At 47.0% G+C, this 22502-nt stretch overlaps 1 pseudogene; it reads left to right on the top strand.

Annotated features, from left to right (window-relative positions):
* The first annotated feature begins 3294 nt into the window (after window positions 1-3294).
* LOC140117062 (tigger transposable element-derived protein 1-like) lies at window positions 3295-11439 on the top strand (annotated as a pseudogene).
* The last annotated feature ends 11063 nt before the right edge of the window (window positions 11440-22502 follow it).

Here is a 22502-nt window from a genome sequence, read left to right as displayed (position 1 = left end):
TTGTACTCCACTTGTCTTCTCCTGCATCCGGCTCATTAACGGTAGCTGCAAGCCCCCAGTATCCTCTCTGTGTGCGGTGGCCTCAGGCTGCGTTTTGGCAGGGGAATGGGAGAGGGGTAAACCTCACCACTCCATGCCGCCTGTGCCAACGCTATTTTGATTTTCCCAGCCGGGACCTTCGCTTTCTCTGCTTACTGAAAAAATCTACAGCCGATTGCGGTGGGGGCAGCCTCTCCTGACTCCTGGACAGTTAGCAATATGCAGTGAAGAAAGGAGAAAGCAGAATAGGTAATAAGCCCTTATTCGTTGTATTGGTCCTGAAAGAGGGGTAGACCGTGCTTCAGTGGGAAAGAACTGTGAGGAGGATGGTGAGCTGGATTTCATTTTGTCTTATTATCCCACCAGCTACCTTGGACCTGGACAGACTGGAGATTTACCTCGGCCTATTGCCATTGTTGTGTTCGAGTTCTGGAATAAAGCAACTGTGAGTTGATTTTCTACATCTCTTGCCTGCCTGTTATCCCTGGCTGCTTCTAAGATCATGGACCTCCCCTCTATCACCTACCCGGGGATACCTAACACATGCATACACCAAGAGTCCCCCAGGGAGAAAGCAGCTCCTAACTTCTCATTGGACCTGTACAGACTAGAATTCTATTTTGGCCTGTCGCCATTGTTTTGTTTAAGTTCTGGAATAAAGCAACTGTAAATTGATGTTTTAGATCTATTGCCTACATGTGATCCCTGGATGCTGCTAAAATCATGGACGTTTTTGGATATCTGTATGCAACCTCGGATCTCTAAATATGTGCTAATAAAGAAAAAATTGCAGTTTCCCACAAGCTGGACCTGATTTTATTATTTGTTGTATTGGCCCTGAAAGAGGGGTGGACCGTGCTTCAGTGGGAAAGAACTGTGAGGAGGATGGTGAGCTGGATTTCATTTTGTCTTATTATCCCACCAGAAACCTTGGACCTGGACAGACTGGACATTTACCTCGGCCTATTGCCATTGTTGTGTTCGAGTTCTGGAATAAAGCAACTGTGAGTTGATTTTCTAAATCTCTTTCCTGCCTGTTACCCCTGGCTGCTTCTAAGATCATGGACCTCCCCTCTATCACCTACCCAGAGATACCTAACAAATGCATACACCAAGAGTCCCCCAGGGAGAACTACTTCCACATTACTGCAGCTTCTTCTTGGGAATCTGCTGCCTCCCAGCCATCAAGACAGCCCACACATAAATTTTAAAGTTGATTTTAGTGGGAGGTCTTGGATAACAAAAAGAGTAATTGTCCCTGGTTTATCAGGCTTAATTTTAATGGTAGCTTTCCTTTAAAGAAATAAAAATGTTTAAATATAACATACCCATACCCCAGCACATTTATTTACTTCTTCCTAGGATCTAAGCATACACCGTTTCTTTCCTGCAGTTTGTTTACATGCTGACTACAATTTCCAAGAAGCTTTGCGCAGTAAGCTAAGTGCAGTAAGTTCATCCTTCCTCATCTCCCTTAGCTCTTGTAGTACAACCAAGTCAATAAAAAAAAGAATCTAGCACAGAGTATAGTAAAGCACTCCATTCATGTCCCAGTTCTCTCTCCTTTTCTGGTTTCCTCTATTCCAGCATAGGTTGTACCGACCCTCCTCTCCCCTTGTTTGCAGATTAAACATACATTGTTACAGCTATATCTAATGATCATGACAAGGATCTTTCTTGGTCCTCCTACTATCTGTAGATCAAGTACAGAGACTGCCACAATCATAGTAAAGGATCATGTCAGCTCTTCCTTTCTTTCCGTCCGGCTACATGATATACAGGCAGTCCCCGACTTACGCAGTTCCGAGTTACGAACAACCCGTAGATACGAACGGGGTCCTGGCCTGCACATGCACAGCTGAGAATCCCGTTTGTATCTAGGAGTGGCCCGTAACTCAGATCGCAGATACTGCAGTCCTAAGTTCTGTGCCTGGTAGAAACGCTTCATGCCGCTGGTATCGCAATCTCGGCGGAGGGTGTGTGTTACTAAGGACGCGGTCAGCGATTCCAGCGGCTTGTTCTGTATGGGCACAGAAGCGTCCTCAGTGATGGCAGCGGCAGCATCGCAATCTCGGCGGAGGGTGGAAATTACCAAGGATGCCATTGCGTCCTTAGTGATGCCAGCGGCAGCATCGCGATCTCGGTGATACCAAGGGCAGGTACAGCGCTTCTCCTCTATACCAGCGCAAAAGCTGGTAGCAGCTAAATTGTGCAAGATGTGGATAACTAAGGATGCAAACTCACCAGCTAATGCATCCTTAGTTACCCAAAAATAGGCTGCAAGGATCTTGCACGGGAGGCTGCATTCTGACCCTCTGATGTCCCGCTTAATAGATAGCAGCGGCTTGTTTCAGCCCCTGCTATCCATAACTAAGGTAACTAAGGACGCATGCACTTGTAAGATCTCGTGTGATCTCCCTTGTTTCCTTGGTTACCTGTGGCTTTGTATAGCAGTGGCTTGTGTTTTATTCTGCACCAGTTATCTCTGAGGCGGGTCTTTCATCCTACAGTGCCCAAGCTAACTGGCTGGTGTGCCCAGTTACTACAGTGCCCAGACTAATCTGCTGGTGTGCCCAGTTACTACAGTGCCCGACGCAAGGGTGGTGTATCCTACTACAGTACCCAATTGCTACAGTGCCCAGACACAGAGGCGGTCTTTCTTTCTACAGTGCCCAGACACAGAGGCGTTGTTTCTTCCTACAGTGCCCAGACACAGAGGCGGTGTTTCTTCCTACAGTGCCCAGACACAGAGGCTCTTTTTCTTCCTACAGTGCCCAGACACAGAGGCTCTGTTTCTTCCTACAGTGCCCAGACACAGAGGTGGTGTTTCTTCCTACAGTGCCTAGACACAGAGGCGGTGTTTCTTCCTACAGTGCCCAGACACAGAGGTGGTGTTTCTTCCTACAGTGCCTAGACACAGAGGTGGTGTTTCTTCCTACAGTGCCCAGACACAGAGGTGGTGTTTCTTCCTACAGTGCCCAGACACAGAGGTGGTGTTTCTTCCTACAGTGCCCAGACACAGAGGCAGTGTTTCTTCCTACAGTGCCCAGACACAGAGGAGGTGTTTCTTCCTACAGTGCCCAGACACAGAGGCGGTGTTTCTTCCTACAGTGCCCAGACACAGAGGCGGTGTTTCTACCTACAGTGCCCAGACACAGAGGCGATGTTTCTTCCTACAGTGCCCAGGCATACAGAACAATTGAAACAGTAAACGTGTTTCTTTATAGTACTGCACGTTTTGCACCTAGAAACAATATGCCTTCTAAAAACAAATCTGAAGCAAGTGCTGGTGATACAGCAAAGAAAAGGAAAACCATCACAATGGAAAATAAAGTACATATAATAAGGAGGTCAAAGAGAGGCAAAACTCCATCATCCATTGGCAGAGAGCTAGGTTACAGTCGGTCGACAATTGCAACAATTTTAAAAGATAAAGGTAGAATAATGGAACATGTGAAAGGACATACTCCAATGAATGCTACAATTATTACCAAGCAACGCAGTGGCTTAATTATCAAGATGGAACGGCTGTTGGTAATTTGGATCGAAGACCAAAATCAACATCATATGCCCATTAGTCTTTCTTTAGTGCAAGAAAAAGCACGAAGCCTTTTCAACTATTTAAAAGCTGCACATATAGAAGGTGAAGGAGATTACAATGAAGATTTTGTTGCAAGTAAGGACTGGTTCAATCGCTTTAAAGAAAGAGCTAACTTGCATAATATTAAAGTTCAAGGTGAAGCAGCAAGTGCCAACATATGTGCTGCAAGTGACTTTTCCAAGATATTGGAAGTGATTATTGATGAAGGAGGTTATTTGCCAGACCAAGTTTTTAACGTAGATGAAACTGGATTGTTTTGGAAAAAAATACCTGAGAGAACGTACATTTCCAAAGAGGAAAAAAACTCACCAGGGCATAAGGCATCAAAGGACAGGCTGACTTTATTACTTGGGGGTAATGCATCTGGGGATTTAAAGCTCAAGCCTTTGCTGGTGTATCACTCCCTAAATCCCAGGGCACTGCGTAATGTCACTAAAGCATCTCAAATTCAAAGGCTTGTGTTACAGCAGCAATTTTCCAGGATTGGTTTTTGAACCATTTTGTACCTGCAGCTAAACGTTATTGCTTAGGCAAAAATATTCCATTCAAAATTCTTCTTCTCCTTGACAATGCCCCTGGCCATCCAAACACTTTAGACGACATGCACCCCAATGTAAAAGTGGTATTTCTACCCCCAAACACCACATCCATAATTCAACCAATGGACCAAGGAGTCATAGCCTCCTTTAAGGCATTTTACTTGAGAAGGACATTCTCACAAGCTGTCAGGGCTACGCAAAACAATGAAATAACCTTGAGGGAGTTCTGGAAAAGCTTTAATATTTATGATGCCATCAAAAATATTGCTGATTCTTGGGATGAAGTAAAAGAGACAAATATGAGAGGAGTTTGGAACAAGTTGTGCCCCCAATTCACTCAGAGTTTTTGGGGTTTACAGATGATGAAATCGCTGAAACCATGAAAGCTGTGGTTGCTATTGGTAATGATCTCCAGTTGAACATCAATGAAAATGATGTTGAAGAGTTACTGAGCTCGCATGGCAAAGAACTAACCAATGAAGACCTTATGGAACTTGAGCAGCAAATCTCAGAATTTAATGAGGAAAACCAGGACATGGAAACTCCAAAGTCGAAAAAACTTTGTACAAGAGGCTTAGCTGATGCTTTTAGTCTCATTGAAGCAGGTATTAGAGGAGCAAGATTCTGATACAGAGAGGTTCAGTAAAGTGTACCTAAGATGCTACAGGGTTATTTATGATGAGAAAAAGAAAGGCACAGTACAAACCTCCCTTGATGCCTACTTCAAAAAATCTACTCCAGCCGCGGAATCAGACTCTGACACTCTAATACCAATCCCATCCTCTCCAACAAGTCCCTCATCTTCTACCATGATTGTTTAAGTTTGTACCAGTAGAGTACATATACATTTTTGAAAATTTTTGAGTTTATATGCGCAGTGTAAAAATTTTAAAAATTGTTAAGACAAACTGTTGTTGAAGTTGCATTTAATTTGCACCATGCAATGTATTTATCTCTATTGTATGTGGCGGGCTTAAAGCCACTGTGAGGTCTTTACTACAACAAAACTGTACAGTACATATACCACTAGGGAAATAGAAAGTGGTCAAAGGTTATCAAAATTTTAAAAATCCAATTGTCACAGGGGCAATAAGTGAAGTTCAATCTGAACAGGAACACAAGCATCAAAACCAACTTAACATGCTTGTGCACAGATGCCTGTCATATAAAACAAACAAAAAATTGTCTGGAGTTACTGTACATTTATAAAATACACCAGATCCGACTTACATACAAATTTGACTTAAGTACATACCTACAGTCCCTATCTTGTATGTAACCCGGGGACTGCCTGTAATTGATAAAGTGAGTAGCCACAAGGCAGAGCTACCATGTCCCTTGAATACCTCCCAACCATCCCAGATTCAGTGAGAAGTGAGACAGTCCCGGATTTTGGTGTCTGTCTCAGGTGACATTAGGTATGTCCCAGGTCCTCTGCACACTGATAGGGTTAAATACAGTGTTAATGCAGAGAGATGTCCGCTCTTTGTGTGCTGCAAAAGCCAGCATACGCAATGATATGGTGTCATCATGCCTGATAGCTTCAGAGTTTTACACAGCAGCAACAAGAGTGGACTGCTGTACTGTGGGGGAGCAGGGTGAGGTGTGTAGCTGATGTTTATTGTTATTATTAAGTAGAAACAAAGAAAGGAACAGGCTAGAGGTCACAATATGAGGAGAGCTTCTGGAGGGGCACATGGAGGTGCATAATATGACAGGGAGCTATAAGGCACGATAAGAGTGGGAGCTGTTGGGGGGGGGGGTACAATATCAGGAAGAGATGGGGGACAGGGGGAAAATATCACAAGGGACAGAATATGACTGGGCCAAAATGTGAGGTAACTGAGGGCGTGGGGGAGGACAATATCAGGTAAAAATTTAAGTGGGTCATAACGGGATGGGGAGTTGGAAGAGACACAATATAAGGGGGAAAAACAATGTGAGGAGGAGATGGGGGCACTAAGGGGGGGAATATATTGTGTGGGGGTGTAGTAAGGGTAAGGGGCTTAGGGCAAAAACATTTCTTTTGTCCCTGCACCTTTGCAAAAGTTGTGGGGTAAGCTCGTGCTTCAGTCCAATCCTGCCCAGCCTGTGATGTCTAAAGTCTCCTATGCTTCCAAGCTTTTCTACACCACATGGGATTTACCTGTCTGTTCAGAGCCAGGACTCTGGTCAGGCATATGGCATCACTGGAAGTAACAGAATCAGAGCCAGAAGGGGTCACATGATCAGTTCATCACAAGCAGGAATGTACATAGAATTAGAACTAAGGTAAAGTGTCTTCCATGTAATGTACCAAATACTCAATGTATAATTCTGTTAGTTAGTTCTGTTTTTTCTATGTTGATGTCTCAACTGAATGAGCATCTGTGTGGGCCGTACAGCTGTCTGGCTGTTGGAGTACAGTTGTTGCCAGGGGCGTAACTATTGCTGTCTCAGGGTGTGTGACCGTGACTGGGCTGCGCCGTGGTAAGGCCCGCATCTGTTACCAGGAGCAAAGATTGTGATAACGCCTCTGCATACTCACATGTGGATTTTTCCTGACCTAGGAGGAGCACTGTGCCCAGCTCACAGAGCAATTGTGGTGTTGCAGGGCACACAGGTTTTGAGACCAAGTTCCTGCTGTGTCACCGAAGCTCTCTATGACCCTCACTGGTGCTACTGTAATGTGCAAAGTGTTAGCTCCTGCTCACTGTCTCCTCTTGTTGCCACCACTAACTGTGGGGGGGAAGGCCATTCATAGCTGGGTCTTGTATTCACTGCAATCTGCCTCGGCCAGCCGGCTCCAAGTCATGAAAGACAAGGCTGCTCGAGGATGGAGGTGTGTATCAGAGACCTGTGACTCCACTGAGCAGAGGTTCGAAGCTGTCACTGATGAGCATTAATTACAAGACCCTTACATAGACACAGAGCCTAGCTACACATTTTGTTGATAAGCCTTACGGCTCATTTCTCTTGAATAGCTTTAATGTATCCGAATTTACATCCTTTTTGCAGTTTTTTGCACATCTGATATTGCCTATGTACAGGGATACCCCATGGTTATCAAATGTGACTGCAGTAATAATGTGTAAGAGGTGCCGCAGGTGGTCTTGAGGGATATAATGTATATAAGAAATATACATAAGGCTGCATTCACAAGTGGGGTTAAGGCAAACCTCAGTGGACGGTGCTTGGCCCAATCACATGCGTTTCCATTGAAGCGCATGCGATCAGTTACGAGCACCTGCTGTTTTTGCATTGTTTTAATGCAAGACACTGGGTGCTGGCTACGGTTTTATCTACCACTTTTTCAATGTGGCGTTATACTTTAAGTGACTGTGGTGTTTTTAGGTGCACAGTTTTGAGATGTGCTGCACAGCGCTGAAAATGTCTGGTGGTGAATCCTACAGCGTTAAGTCACAGCCATAGAAATTATAAAAGTTCTATAACTGATGGAGAAGAATTGTTATCTGTGAGGAGTCACCTAGATGAAGACCAGGACAGAGGTAAAAGGTGCGGGAGTACGACTGATTTATATGGCAGCCCTGGTGTGCAATACATTTTTTGCCACTGTTTTGTAATGTGAGGATATATATATTGATGTGCCTATATTTGAGTTACTTATATTCTTATATATGGTGTGAGTATATATATATAAATATATATATATATATATATATATATATATATATATATACAGTACTGCGTTTATTTGTGTTATGCATATGTAATGTACGTGTGCTTATGTCTGTGTTGTGTATATATGGGATATGTTTAATTTGAAGAATAACATACAGACTGTCAGCAAGGGTTTAGGTATATGGGGGCCCAAATTCTAAGTTTGCATTGGAGCCCACTTGGGTCTTCTTACGCCACTGGTTGTTGCTATCACGTGTGGTCCCGCGACCGATGTCTTGGGTCTGACTCACCTGTGCCTCTCCAAGTACCCGCGTGCCATGCCACAGCTACTTACCCGTCCTTGCTCCTGCTTCCGGGTCCTCGGCTGTGTGCTTGCGCACCCATCTCCTATGGCGCACGCGTGCTGGCTTCGGAAGATTTAAAGGGCCAGAGCACCGTTAATTGGCCCTGGCCTTATCCAGAAACCTATTTAGCCCTGCCTCTCCCCGCACACCCTGCCGGATCTTTGTGCCTCACAGCCTTAGAAAAAGCTTATTCCCATGAGCTCTGTGATAAGTGTGATTTCCCCGACCTGTTCCCATTTACGCTCCTCCACTGCCAGCCCTGACCTTCTGCTCTGCCTCTGACCCTGAACCTTTGCCACCTGTCTTGACCTCCTGCCTGTCCCCGGCTATGATCCTGCCTAACGTCCTTGTAACTCGCCTTGTCTGCCACCGCAGACAAAGTCGCCCCTGTGGAATGACCTCATGGTATCTTGCCAAAGCAAGTCCAACCTGCTTTGCAGGGGGATCTGGTGAAAACCAGGTGCTACTAAGATTTTGGTCCCAGGTGTAGGTTTACTTCATCATCCGCAGTGTTCCAGTGGAGCCTGACAGTGAGACCGCGCCAAGGTTCCGCTTCCTGAATTGGATGACCTTACCACCGTCGTGGCCCAGAAATCCCAGCAGATTGCCACAAAAGGTCAACAGCTTTGACAAGTGACCGCCATGCTGCAGCAGATGTTGGCTACTCAGCAACAGCGCCAGGTCTCTGCGACTTCTTCCTCTACTTCGGTTGGCCTGCCTGCCGCACAACCCAGGTTGAAACTTTCCATAACATCAAAGTATGATGTGGATCCCAAGTTGTGCAGTTGTGCTTTATCCCCCAGTGCTCCCTGCACATAGAGCTTATGCCTATGCAGTTCATCTCAGAATGGCCTAAGATGGCATTTATCATCAGCCTCCTGTCCGGGAATGCCCTGGCATGGGCTACTCCCCTCTGAGACAGAAAAGACCCTATTACAGTAGACATCACCTCTTTCTTCTCTGAGTTCCAGTCTCTCTTTGAGGAACCTGCACGGGCATCTTCAGCCGAGACTGCACTGCGGAACCTTCAGTTCCGTACTCTGGCCACAGAGCTAGCCTGGAACGAGGCAGCCCTGATTGCAACCTTTAACAAAGGACTCTCTGGACAAGTTAAAGACTGTCAGCGCGAGACCTGTCGTCTACTCTGAGTGGTCTCATCTCTTGCGCCACTCGGATAGATATCCTGTTTTTGGAATGCTCTGAGGGACAACATCTTGAACAACCGCAACTCAAAGTCCCATGTTTGCCCCGCTTAGCTCCTGCCTTCAAAAGGCTGCTTCTGTCCCCTGCTGTGAAACTTACAGAGGTACCTACGCAGGTGCACAGATCACCGCTGTCTTCTCAGGAATGTTCCAGGCGATGTCAGGAGAACCTCTGCCTCTACTGTGCCAGCCCGGAACATTTTTTTCAGGCCTGTCCACTCCGTCCTCAGCGTTTTGGAAACATTCGCACTAGGGAAACACTAGCGTTCTTGGGAGAAGTGTCCCTAGGTGTGAATACAGCTACTACACGTTTGCACCTTCCCATTTTGCTCAGCTCTGGCACAGGTGCTCAGTTCCAGATTTCTGCCTTTCTGGATTCCGGCTCTGCAGGAAACTTTGTGGATGCCTCTCTGGTCTACCGGTACCACTCCCCTGTGGTTCGCCTTGAGAAGCCTATGGTCATCTCCTCTGTCAGTGGCCAAATTCCCTCCAATGCGGTCCGGTACCGCACTGAGCCATTGTTACTGCAAGTTGGGGAACTACATAAAGAAACTGTCCTTTTATGTGTTACTTCGGTCCACACATTCCCTCCTCTTAGGTTTAGGTGCAGCACCACACACCTGTGCTTAATTGGAAGACAGGGGAGATTCTTCATTGGGGACCTGACTGCCAGTTTCGCTGCATGATGGTTCCTCATCCTGTAACAGTCATGTTCTCTTCCGTGGTTCCCAAGCCTCTGGATGGTCTTCTATCAGGACTTTGCAGATGTCTTTTCAAAGAAGTAAAAAGAGACTTTACCACCGCACCGTTATACGTAAAACCTCCTCTCCGGCTGGTGCAGGTTTCTTTTTTGTGACCAAGAAGGATGGGTCTCTCCCTCCATGTATAGACTATCATGGTCTTAACTAATTCACCCCTAAGAACCACTATCCCTTGCCATTGATCACTGAGCTGTTTGACCATCTACATGGAGCCAAGGTCTTCTCCAAACTGGACCTTCGTGGGGCCTACAACCGCATCCGTATCTGCGAGGGAGGTGAGCGGAAGACCGCTTTTAATAGTCGTGATGGATACTTTGAGTACCTGGTGATGCCATTCGGACTCTGTAACGCTTCCAGGAATTTGTTAATGATATCTTTAGAGACTTGCTATATACCTGTGTAAAGGTTTTATCTTGACGACATTCTGGTGTTCTCTCCGGATCTTGAGTCCCACCATTCCCACGTAGGCAAGTCCTCAGTCATTTAAGGGCCAATTGCCTTTACGCCAAATTTGAGAAATGCCAATTTCACCAGCGGAGTCTTCCTTTTCTCGGCTTTATTATCTCCAACAGAGGCCTCCAGATGGATCCTGCCAAGCTGTGTTCTGTTCTTCAATGGCCTTGTCCTGTAGGAATTCATGCAATACAGAGGTTCCTTTGCAAATAACTACCAGCAGTTCATCCCGAACTTCTCCTCTCTGGTGTCTCCTATTGTGGCGCTAACCAAGAAGGCTGCCCATGACTCTTGCCTTTGGCAGCAGAAGAAGCCTTCACTAAGCTAAAGTCTGCCTTTGCTTCAGCCTTAGTTCTTGCACGGCCTGATACAGAGAAGCCTTTCCATCTGGAAGTTGATGCCTCCTCAGTGGGAGCTGGGGTGGTACTCACACAGAAAGAGCCCAAAGGCCGAATCCTCACTTGTGTTTTTTTCTCAAAGACTTTCTCCTCCGCAGGGAGGAATTACTCCATAGGGAACCGAAAACTTCTGCCGATTAAACTTGCCTTAGAAGAGTGGCATTATCTTCTAGAGCAATCTCGTTTTCCGGTCTGCATATACACAGATCACAAGAATCTCCTCTATCTCCAGACTGCTCAGCGACTCAACCAACGTCCAGCTCGCTGGTCCCTCTTCTTTTTCAGCTTCAATTTCCTTATTCACTTCCGTCCGACTGAAAAGAACATCAAGGCTGATGCCCTCTCTCTAGCCTCAGATGTAATTGGGGAGGAACTGGCGCCTAGGCATGTCATCCCTCCTAAGGTTGTGGCCGCTCCAGTGGACCTTCGGCAGCTACCTACGTCCGACCAAGACCTAGATCCGGCCTGCTCTACGGAATAGGATTCTGTCTTAGGGACATTTCTCACGTGTGGCTGGGCACACTGGGGTGCAGCACTCAGTCGCCCTCATTTCCCGTTTTTATTGGTGACCAGATCTGGTCAAGGATGTATGGACTTTGTAAGCTCCTGCGCTTCCTGTGCCTCAAATAAGCCATCTAGTCTAAAACCTGCTTGTCTTCTTTAGCCGTTGCCGATACCCAGCTGCCTGTGGACTCATGTGGCTATGGATTTCATCACGAACCTTCCGCCTTCCAAGGGCAATACCGTCATCTGGGTGGTAACCGACCGGTTTTCCAAAATGTCCCACTTTGTTCCTCTGCCAGGTCTGCAGTTTGCTCCACGCCTTGCCAGTCTGTTCTTCCAACACATCTTCCGTCTCCATGGCCTTTCCCAACACATTGGGGCAGATTTACTTACCCGGTCCTGTCGCGATCCAGCGGCACGTTCGCCGTCGAGGATTCGGGTCTTCCGGTCATTCACTAAGGTAGTGCACCCACTGTCCACCAGGTGTCGCTGCTGTGCTGAAGTCCGCCGGAGTTCGCCGGAGTGCACTATCCTATCCTGGGTGCAGGTAAGCGCGTGTCAAGCGACACATTTTTTTACAAAATTCCGTGGTTTTTCCGAATCTGACGGGTTTTCCGGCGGCCACGCCCCCCAATTTCCGTCGCGTGAAAGCCAGCGCTGATGCACCACAATCCGATCGCGTGCGCCAAAATCCCGGGGCAATTCAGGGAAAAACGGCGCAAATCGGAAAAATACAGGAAACCCGATTAGAATGCGCAAATCGGACCCTTAGTAAATGACCCCCATTGTTTCTGATTGGGGGGGGGTCACTTTGCTTCTAAGTTCTGGCAATCCCTCTGTAACTAGCTCCAGGTAAAATTGGACTTTTCCTCTGCCTATCACTGACAGTCTAATGGTCAGGTGGAGAGAGTGAACCAGACTCTGGGCCGCCATCGCCTTCATTTTGTTTCCTCCCGTCAGGACTATTGGTCCACTCTATTGCCATGGGCATAGTTTTCTTATAACTCCTTGGATTCAGCATCTGCAGGCTGTGCTACATTTTTCATCAATTATGAACTGCATCCATACCCTCCCCTTCCTCTGCCTGTGTCCTCAGACATCCCTGCTGTTTCATTGTTACAAGCTTCTGCCTGAAGCTCCAGGCTGACAAGAAATGCAGACCTCCTCCTGTCTTCTCTCCAGGTGACAAAGTCTGGTATGTCTGGCTAAAGATCCCTGGGTCTTGGTCCACGATTCCTGTGTCCTTTTCGAGGTGCTGAGGCACATTAATCCTGTGGCATACAAGTTGCGCCTTCCTCCCACCATGCGTATCCCGAACTCCTTCCCATGTCCCATGTCTCGGTACTCAAGCCTGTCATCCTGAACCGCTTCTCCCGGCAAGCATCTCCTCCTGCTCCTGAGGCTGACTCCACCGACATCTTTGAGGTAAAGGAGATCCTTGATTTGAGGACGGTGAGAGGTAAGCGGTTCTTCTTGGTTGACTGGAAGGGGTTCGGACCAGAGGAGACATCTTGGGAGCCAGAGGACAATATCCTGGACCATGATCTCTTGCAGAGATTTCAGAGATTCTTCCAGCCCAGGAAGAGGGGGAGGCTGAAGGGGGGTGCTGTCATGGGTGGTCCTGCGACCCATGTCTCGGGTCTTAGGCTCACCCGTGCCTCTCCTTGGCGGACCTGTCGCACCTGTGGAATGACCCGGTGGTACCTTGCGCAGCAAGTCCAACCCGCTTTGCGACGGGCTCTGGTGATAACCAGGTGACACTTAGATTCCGGTCCCAGGTGATGGCTTACGTCATCGTCCGCGATGACTCATTGGATTAAAGAAGAACTCCAGCAAATAAAAATCATCCCTGCACGCCTTGCCATACACATATAAGAAGTGCCAATTATGAGAGACAAACATTTGATTTGATTTAACCTATAACAACTTTCCATCATATTTTTGTATGGACCATTCATATATTTATATACATTTATATAAATTATATATTTATATAAATTATACCCCTTATCATTTTTGTGTGTCTTTATTGTACCTTCTCCAGTTCCAGGGCATCCTTTTCCAGAACTGGACGGTATATTCCAGGTGAGGCCGAACCAATGCCTTGTACAGTGATAATTTTACATCCCTACCCCAAGAGTTTATACCACTTTTGATACATGACAAGATCTTTCTGGCTTTAGAGGCAGCTGATTGACATTGCATGCTGTTATTTGAGTTACTAGTACACCCAGATCCTTCTCAACAAGGGACTCCCCCAGATTTACTCCACCAAGGACATATGTTATATGTGGATTATTAGCCCCAGGTGCATAACCTTACATTTATCCACATTAAGACTCATTTGCCAACTGGATGACCAAACTGAACATCCTCCATAGACTGAATTACATTACACAGCTTGGTGTCATCTGAAAAATAGACACAGTGTTATTAATAGCTACCTCTATATCATTAACAACTTAGTGCTTAATGCTCAGCGCCCGATCGGATGCAGAGCTGATGCTGGTTCAGCTCGAGATCTGAGATGAACAGGCATTGGGGTTGTTAAAGATATTACACTGGACTCAGACGCCATCTTACATATTGTCGGACATTTTAAAGATTTAGTATCCATTTCATATAACTTTGTGTAGTGATAACTAAGTTTGGGTGTTTCCCTCTGAACACAAAGACTTAGTGCTCACTAGCAGCACCTAGTGGAAGGTATCCAGGCAAGCACCTGGGAAGTTTCAGTATTTGCATGTAGCCAATAGTATTAGACTCCTTTGTGTGTTTACATCCAATAGTGTTACATTTCCTGGGTGAGAACACCCAATTATAGTTGCTGCTTTCCTAATTACACGCCTTATGTAAAGTGCCTTATGGTTTTCTATAAATGTCGGTCCCTCAATAAACTTATCAGTCTTGTTGCTAACTTCCTGCAAGGACAGGTCTTGTCTTTTCATTCAAGTTAGTCAAATTCCAGCGCTGGACACAGACTGATTTAATTTGAAAGTCACCTTACAATGATTAGGGGTTTGAGCCCCACATATAAATCTATAAGAGGGTACACCAGCAATCGAAGCCCACTCTGACCCCCAGTGTAAAACCTGCAGTCAGAGTGGGCTCCGATCGCGGGTGTTTAACCCGTTAAATGCCGCGATCAGAATGACCACCATATTTAACCGGTTAAGGACCGGGCCCTTTCCTGTTTTTTCATGTCCATTTTTCACTCCCCACCTTCAAAAATCTATAACTTTTTTATTTTTACACGTAAAGAACTGTGTGATGGCTTGTTTTCTGTGTAACAAATTGAGCTTCAAAGTGATGGTATTAAGTATTCCATGCGATGTACTCGGAAGCGGGAAAAAAATTCCAAATGCAGTGAAAATGGTGAAAAAACGCATTGACGCCATTTTCTTGTGGGCTTGGATATTACGTCTTTCACTGAGCACCCCAAATGACATGTCTACTTTATTCTTTGGGTCGGTACGATTAAGGGGATACCAAATTTGTATAGGTTTTATAATGTTTTCATACATTTACAAAAATTAAAACCTCCTGTACAAAAATTCTTTTTTTGATTTTGCCAACTTCTGGCGCTAATAACTTTTTTATACTTTGGTGTACTAAGCTGTGGGTGGTGTAATTTTTTGCTAAATTTGTATAAAAATAATATTTTCAATGATATCATTTTTAGGACTGTACGACCTTTTGATCACTTTTTATAGATTTTTTTATATTTTTCAAAATGGCAAAAAAGTGCCATTTTTTACTTTGGGCGCTATTTTCCGGGGCTAAACGCATTGAAAAACCGTCATCATATTTTGATAGATCGGTTATTTTCGGACGCGTCGATACCTAATGTGTTTATGATTTTTACAGTTTATTTATATTTATGTCAGTTCTAGGGAAAGGGGGGTACTTTAACCCTAGGTTGTCTGATCGATCCTATCATATACTGCCATACTACAGTATGGCAGTATATGGGGATTTTCCTCCTCATTCATTACACTGTGCTATCAGCACATTGTAATGAAGGGGTTAAAACGAAATAGCCTCGGGTCTTTGAAAGACCCGAGGCTACCATGGAGATGGATCGCCGCTCCCCGATTACGTCACAGGGCGCAGCGATCCCAGGTAAGATGGAGGCTGCCAGCAGCTTTGCCGGCAGCCATCGCTGTGATAACACCCGTGATCGGTGCTAGCACCGATTGCGGGTGTTACCGGTAAGCCTTTGCTGCAATATGATCCTTAAGCTAGTTTTCAATCTAATCGTAAATGATTCCTTCCAAACCAAAAGACCTTATTTTACCCATCAGGCGTCTATGAGGGACAGTGTCAAATGCCTTTGCAAAGTCCAGGAACACAATGGGGCTTATTTACTAAGGGTCTGCGGATCGCATTTCCGTGGGACTTCCCGACATTTTGGGTATTTGCCCTGCTGGAAGAGGTATTTAGCAGGGGATTGTGTTGCACGTGATGGGATTTTGGCGCAGCAATGCCGGGTTTCATGCCACAGAAATTGGGAGGCGGGCCATCGGACGATCTGGCTGATTTGGACTGAGTGCGGGATTTAACATTCAAAATTTTGTCGCAAGACAATGCACCAGGAAGAAGGAGGTGAATTCCGGCGGACCTTAGCGGGGAAGCATCACATTCAGGATATCGGGCGCACAATCTTAGTGAATAGCGGCACATTGTATTCCGGTCTAACAATGCACTTTGGGTGAACTCCGTCGGCTGGGTAAGTAAATGTCCACAGCAGCTTGTCAAGGCATCTGCTGACCTCTTCATAAAAGCAGATCAGGTTAGTCTGACAACTTCTATCCTTAGTAAACCCATGCTGGCTGTCACTTATTATACTATTTGATGTCAGATACTCCTGTATGTCGTCTTTTAGTAACCCTTCCAATATTTCCCCACAATGGAAGTTAAGATAACAGGCCTGTAATTGTAATTGGAAGTTCTAGAGTCTTTTTTAAACACTGGTGCCACATTCGCCTTGCGACAGTCACTTGGCACCGTACCAGTCATTAGGAAATCTCTGAAGATTGTACACAGCGGCACACCTATAAAGCACATTCAGCTGAGGCTGGAGGAGGGGGGCAGCAGGGGGGACTATGACGTCCTGCAGGAGGCAGAGACTCTCTGCTCTGCCCACAGCAGCGCTGGGGCAGTGAGTAAGACATTTCCTCCTCCCTGCACTGAGCACCTCAGCCCCTGCGTCACTGCAGGAGAACATGGCCCCTGATTCATTGCTGCTGCCTGACTGGAGGAGCAGACAGAGAGCTGCCACTAATTACAGACCAGAGGACGTGGGCCCCCTAGTTGTCACAGTGGGCCCCCTTCCTCCTGGTCATGCTGGAGTGTCCTCCCCCTGGCACAGCACAGGCTGCACTCATGTGCAGGAGCTCAGGATGGATGAGGAGCTGCTGCTCACCACATGATGGCTTCCAGCACAATAAAAAGGTACAAAATAAAAGTGCATCACATTTACACACACACAGTGCACCTCATGACATCCCTGCAATGTGTACATACATATAGAATAACAGTGGACTCAAGAACTACAACTCCCAGCAGTTGAATAAGATGCTGAAAGTTGTAGTACTTTGATTGACTGTATTAAGTATTGATGTAGAATAAGGAGTAATGTCACACGTAACGTGCTGACTGTGTTTAGAAATGGAATCAAAGCGCACGGGGGAGGGGGGGGATGCGTTTCTATGCAAACGCCTGCGATCGGTAACCCGCACCCGGTGTCTTGTATTGTCCAAATGCCAGGGCTGAAGGAATCAAAGCATCACATGTGACCACATCCTCAGTATTACCAGCATACCCCGCGTTACATGTGACCGCAGCCTCAGTATTACCAGCATACCCCGCGTTACATGTGACTAGAGCCTCAGTATTATCAGCATACCCTGTGTTATGTGTGACCGCAGCCTTAGTATTACCAGCATACCCCGCGTTACATGTGACCGCAGCCTCAGTATTACCAGCATACCACGCGTTACATGTGACTAAAGCCTCAGTATTATCAGCATACCCTGTGTTATGTGTGACCGCAGCCTCAGTATTACCAGCATACCCCGCGTTACATGTGACCGCAGCCTCAGTATTACCAGCATACCCCGCGTTACATGTGACCGCAGCCTCAGTATTACCAGCATACCCTGCGTTACATGTGACTGCAGCCTCAGTATTACCAGCATACCCTGCGTTACATGTGACTAGAGCCTCAGTATTACCAGCATACCCTGTGTTACGTGTGACTGCAGCCTCAGTATTACCAGCATACCCTGCGTTACGTGTGACCGCAGCCTCAGTATTACCAGCATACCCCGCATTACGTGTGACTGCAGCCTCAGTATTACCAGCATACCCTGCGTTACATGTGACTAGAGCCTCAGTATTACCAGCATACCCTGCGTTACGTGTGACCACAGCCTCAGTATTACCAGCATACCCCGCGTTACATGTGACTGCAACCTCAGTATTACCAGCATACCCCGCGATACATGTGACCGCAGACTTAGTATTACCAGCATACCCTGCGTTACGTGTGACCGCAGCCCCAGTATTACCAGCAGACCCCACATTACGTGTGACTTTTTTTTTGTTAAAAAGTCTTTTAAAATGTGACTTTTTTTTGTTAAAAAGTCTTTTAAAATTAAGGAGTTAATGGAACCTGGAGCCCCTCAGACTAATTTGCATAATTTTAAAGCCCTTTTTTCTTAAAAAGAAGGGCACAACAACCTTAAAGAACAGCAGATCCTGCCAGAGGGGGCACACACCAGTATGTCTGTATGTTTGGTTTACAATCCTTCATCCTGGTGATAGATGTTAAATACTGATTCCAGGAAGTTAAACAGTCCGGCAAATAACAAGCCTCAGGCCCCATTCACACCTTTCAGTTCTTGATCTGTTTTAATTACATTTAAAAATGCAACAGGGAGGGGCTTATTTCAGAACAAAAGTTTTTCAGTAGAAAGACATATGTGTTCTGGCAAAGCCCCTACCTTTTGCAGTTTCCAATGCAGTTAAAACTCATCAAAAATAAAAAGTGTGCATGGAGCCTGAGGCCTGTTTTCTGCAGCATTGTTGTTCACTTCTATGGGCTCCTGAACATGGCTGTGAATATGCATCCCAAGAACTGCACAAGTGTAGTGTGCAGGAATCGAGGCTGCGTTCACACGTTGCGTTTTGACTAGAGATGAACGAACATACTCGTCCGAGCTTGATGCTCGTTCGAGCATTAGCGTACTCGAAACTGCTCGTTGCTCGGACGAATACTTCGCCCGCTCGAGAAAATGGCATCTCCCGCCGTTTTGCTTTTTGGCGGCCAGAAACAGAGCCAATCACAAGCCAGGAGACTCTGCACTCCACCCAGCATGACGTGGTACCCTTACACGTCGATAGCAGTGGTTGGCTGGCCAGATCAGGTGACCCTGGAATAGACTAGCCCCTGCCTGCGCTGCTCGGATCATTCTGTGTCTGGATGCCGCTAGGGAGAGAGCTGCTGCTGGTCAGGGAAAGCGTTAGGGTGTTCTATTAGAATAGTGTTAGGCAGGAGTGATTCTACAAGAACCCAACAGCCCTTCTTAGGGCTACAATAACGTTATGCTTCTTTTTTTTTTTATTTGCTTGTGGCTGGGCTTGCTGGCACTAGTAGTGCAGCTAGTACCATATTGTGAGGAATTTGCAGGGGGACTTGCTACCGTTGTGTTTAGCTCTTAGTGACACACATATCCACCTCAAACACCGAAGTGGGACAATTTATTAGGGGTTTGAATAGAATTAGGCAGAGTCTGCTGATTTTTTTTTTTTTAGCTGTATTTCATTTTATAGCTCAAACTCATCTTGCAAAGCAGTGTGCTCTCATTGTAGGCTACAAAATAGCCATAGGAGAACCCCAACGGCTTACTTAGGCCTACAATAGCGTTATATTTTCCTTTTTTTGTTTGCTTGTGGCTGGGCTTGCTGGCACTAGTAGTGCAGCTAGTACCATACTGTGAGGAATTTGCTGGGAGACCTGCGACCGTTGTGTTTAGCTCTTAGTGACACGCATATCCACCTCAAACACCGAAGTGGGACAATTTATTAGGGGTTTGAGTAGAATTAGGCAGAGTCTGCTGATTTTTTTTTTTTTTAGCTGTATTTCATTTTATAGCTCAAACTCATCTTGCAAAGCAGTGTGCTCTCATTGTAGGCTACAAAATAGCCATAGGAGAACCCCAACGGCTTACTTAGGCCTACAATAGCGTTATATTTTCCTTTTTTTTGTTTGCTTGTGGCTGGGCTTGCTGGCAATAGTAGTGCAGCTAGTACCATACTGTGAGGAATTTGCTGGGAGACCTGCGACCGTTTTGTTTAGCTCTTAGTGACACGCATATGCACCTCAAACACCGAAGTGGGACAATTTATTAGGGGTTTGAGTAGAATTAGGCAGAGTCTGCTGATTTTTTTTTTTTTTTAGCTGTATTTCATTTTATAGCTCAAACTCATCTTGCAAAGCAGTGTGCTCTCATTGTAGGCTACAAAATAGCCATAGGAGAACCCCAACGGCTTACTTAGGCCTACAATAGCGTTATATTTTCCTTTTTTTGTTTGCTTGTGGCTGGGCTTGCTGGCACTAGTAGTGCAGCTAGTACCATACTGTGAGGAATTTGCTGGGAGACCTGCGACCGTTGTGTTTAGCTCTTAGTGACACGCATATCCACCTCAAACACCGAAGTGGGACAATTTATTAGGGGTTTGAGTAGAATTAGGCAGAGTCTGCTGATTTATTTTTTTTTTAGCTGTATTTCATTTTATAGCTCAAACTCATCTTGCAAAGCACAAAATCCAGTTGTGTGCTGTCAGTGTAGGTTAGAAACTAGCCATAGCAATAGGATAGCATCGTTTTGTTAAAAAAATTAAAAAACTAAAAAAAAATAAACACAAAATTTTTTTTTTTCAAGTTTACACTTTAATTTGGAAAATGTTTAACCCGAGGGCTAGGGGTAGAGGACGAGGGTGGGGACGTGGGCGTCCAACTACTGCAGGGGTCAGAGGCCGTGGTCCTGGGCGGGGTGAGACACCACCTGCTGATGGGGGAGCAGGGGAACGCCGCAGAGGTACATTCCCTAGGTTCATCATGTCTCAAGTTACTGGGACTCGTGGTAGAGCACTGTTGAGGCCAGAACAGTGCGAAGAGGTGATGTCGTGGATTGCGGACAATGCTTCTAGCCATTTGTCCACCAGTCAGTCTTCCACGCAGTCCACCCATGTCACCGAAATCGGCACTCCTCCAGCTCCTCCACCTCAGCCTCCTTCCCCCCAGTCTGCCCCCTCCCACCAAAATTTGGCATCTGAACCGGCATACTCTGAGGAACTGTTTTCTGGACCCTTCCCAAAGTCACAAACCACTTGTCCTGCTGCTGCTGAGCTATTTTCCGATGCCCAGGTTTTCCACCAGTCGCAGTCTGTGGGTGATGATGACATTATTCACGTAGTGGAAGAAGTGTGTAAAGAGGGGTCGGAGGTGTGGTGAAGTTGTTGTCAGGGCAGGAAGTCCGAGGGGGGAGCAGACTGAGGGATCGGAGGATGATGAGGTGACAGACCCAAGCTGGGTTGATAGGCCGGGTGAACACAGTGCTTCTGAGACGGAGGCGAGTCCTATAGCAGAACAGGTTGGAAGAGGCAGTGGTGGGGCCAGACGGAGAGGCAGGGCCAGAGCTGGTGCATCAGCGCCAAATGTTGCCCGTAGTCAAGCTCCCGTGGCGAGGGCTAGATTTTCAGAAGTCTGGAGGTTCTTTAAAGAAACACCAGATGACCGACGGACTGTGGTGTGCAACCTTTGCCAAACCAGGATCAGCAGGGGTTCCACCACTACTAGCTTAACTACCACCAGTATGCGCAGGCATCTGAATGCTAAACACCCCACTCAATGGCACCAAGCCCGTTCACCTCCGGCCGGGCACACCACTGCTCCTTCCCCTGTGTCATCTGCTAGTCAGCCCCCTGCCCAGGACCCCGGCCCAAACACCTCCCGTGCGAAAACCCCATCTTCACCTCCACGATCCTCCACAGCATCCACCAGTGTTCAGCTCTCCATACCCCAGACGCTGGAGCGCAAAAGGAGGTATAGCACAACCCACCCACACGCCCAAGCCCTCAACGTCCACATCTCCAAGTTGCTTAGCCTGGAGATGCTGCCCTATAGGCTGGTAGAGACCGAGGCCTTTCGAAACCTCATGGCGGCGGCCGCCCCTCGGTATTCGGTCCCCAGCCGCCACTACTTTTCCCGATGTGCCGTCCCAGCCCTGCACAAGCACGTGTCAGAGAACATCCTCCGTGCCCTGACCAACGCCGTTTCTGACAAGGTCCACCTGACCACGGACACGTGGACGAGTGCTGCCGGGCAGGGCCACTATATATCGCTGACGGCACATTGGGTTAACTTGGTGGAGGCTGGGACCGAGTCTGACCCTGGGGCTGGTCATATACTGCCGACGCCGAGGATTGCGGGGCCTACCTCGGTCCAGGTCTCAAAGGCCTACTATGCCTCCTCCTCCTCCCACCCCTCCTCCACCTCCTCCTCTGAATTACCATCCGTGGGCATGGCGCCATCAGTCGGTAGCTCTAGGCACAGCAGCAGTGCCATCGCTAAGCGACAGCAGGCGGTGCTCAAACTGCTGAGCCTAGGCGATAAAAGGCACACCACCCAAGAGTTATTACAGGGCATCACGGCGCAGACTGATCTGTGGCTGGCACCGCTGAACCTGAAGCCAGGCATGGTTGTGTGTGACAACGGCCGTAACCTGGTGGCAGCTCTGCAACTCAGCAGACTGACACATGTGCCATGCCTGGCCCATGTGTTAAATCTCATAGTTCAGCGGTTCCTCAAGACATACCCCAATCTGTCTGATTTCCTCATGAAGGTGCGCCGCATCTGTGCGCATTTCAGGAAGTCCAGCACAGATGCTGCCACTCTCAGGGCAGCGCAGCGCCGCCTCCAACTGCCCGCTCACCGACTGTTGTGCGACGTGCCCACGAGGTGGAATTCAACAC

The sequence above is a fragment of the Engystomops pustulosus genome, chromosome 2 (assembly GCF_040894005.1).
Source record: "Engystomops pustulosus chromosome 2, aEngPut4.maternal, whole genome shotgun sequence".
Classification (NCBI taxonomy): domain Eukaryota; kingdom Metazoa; phylum Chordata; class Amphibia; order Anura; family Leptodactylidae; genus Engystomops; species Engystomops pustulosus.
The sequence above is the reverse complement of the archived record's forward strand: the minus strand, read 5'-3'. Positions and strand labels throughout refer to the sequence as shown.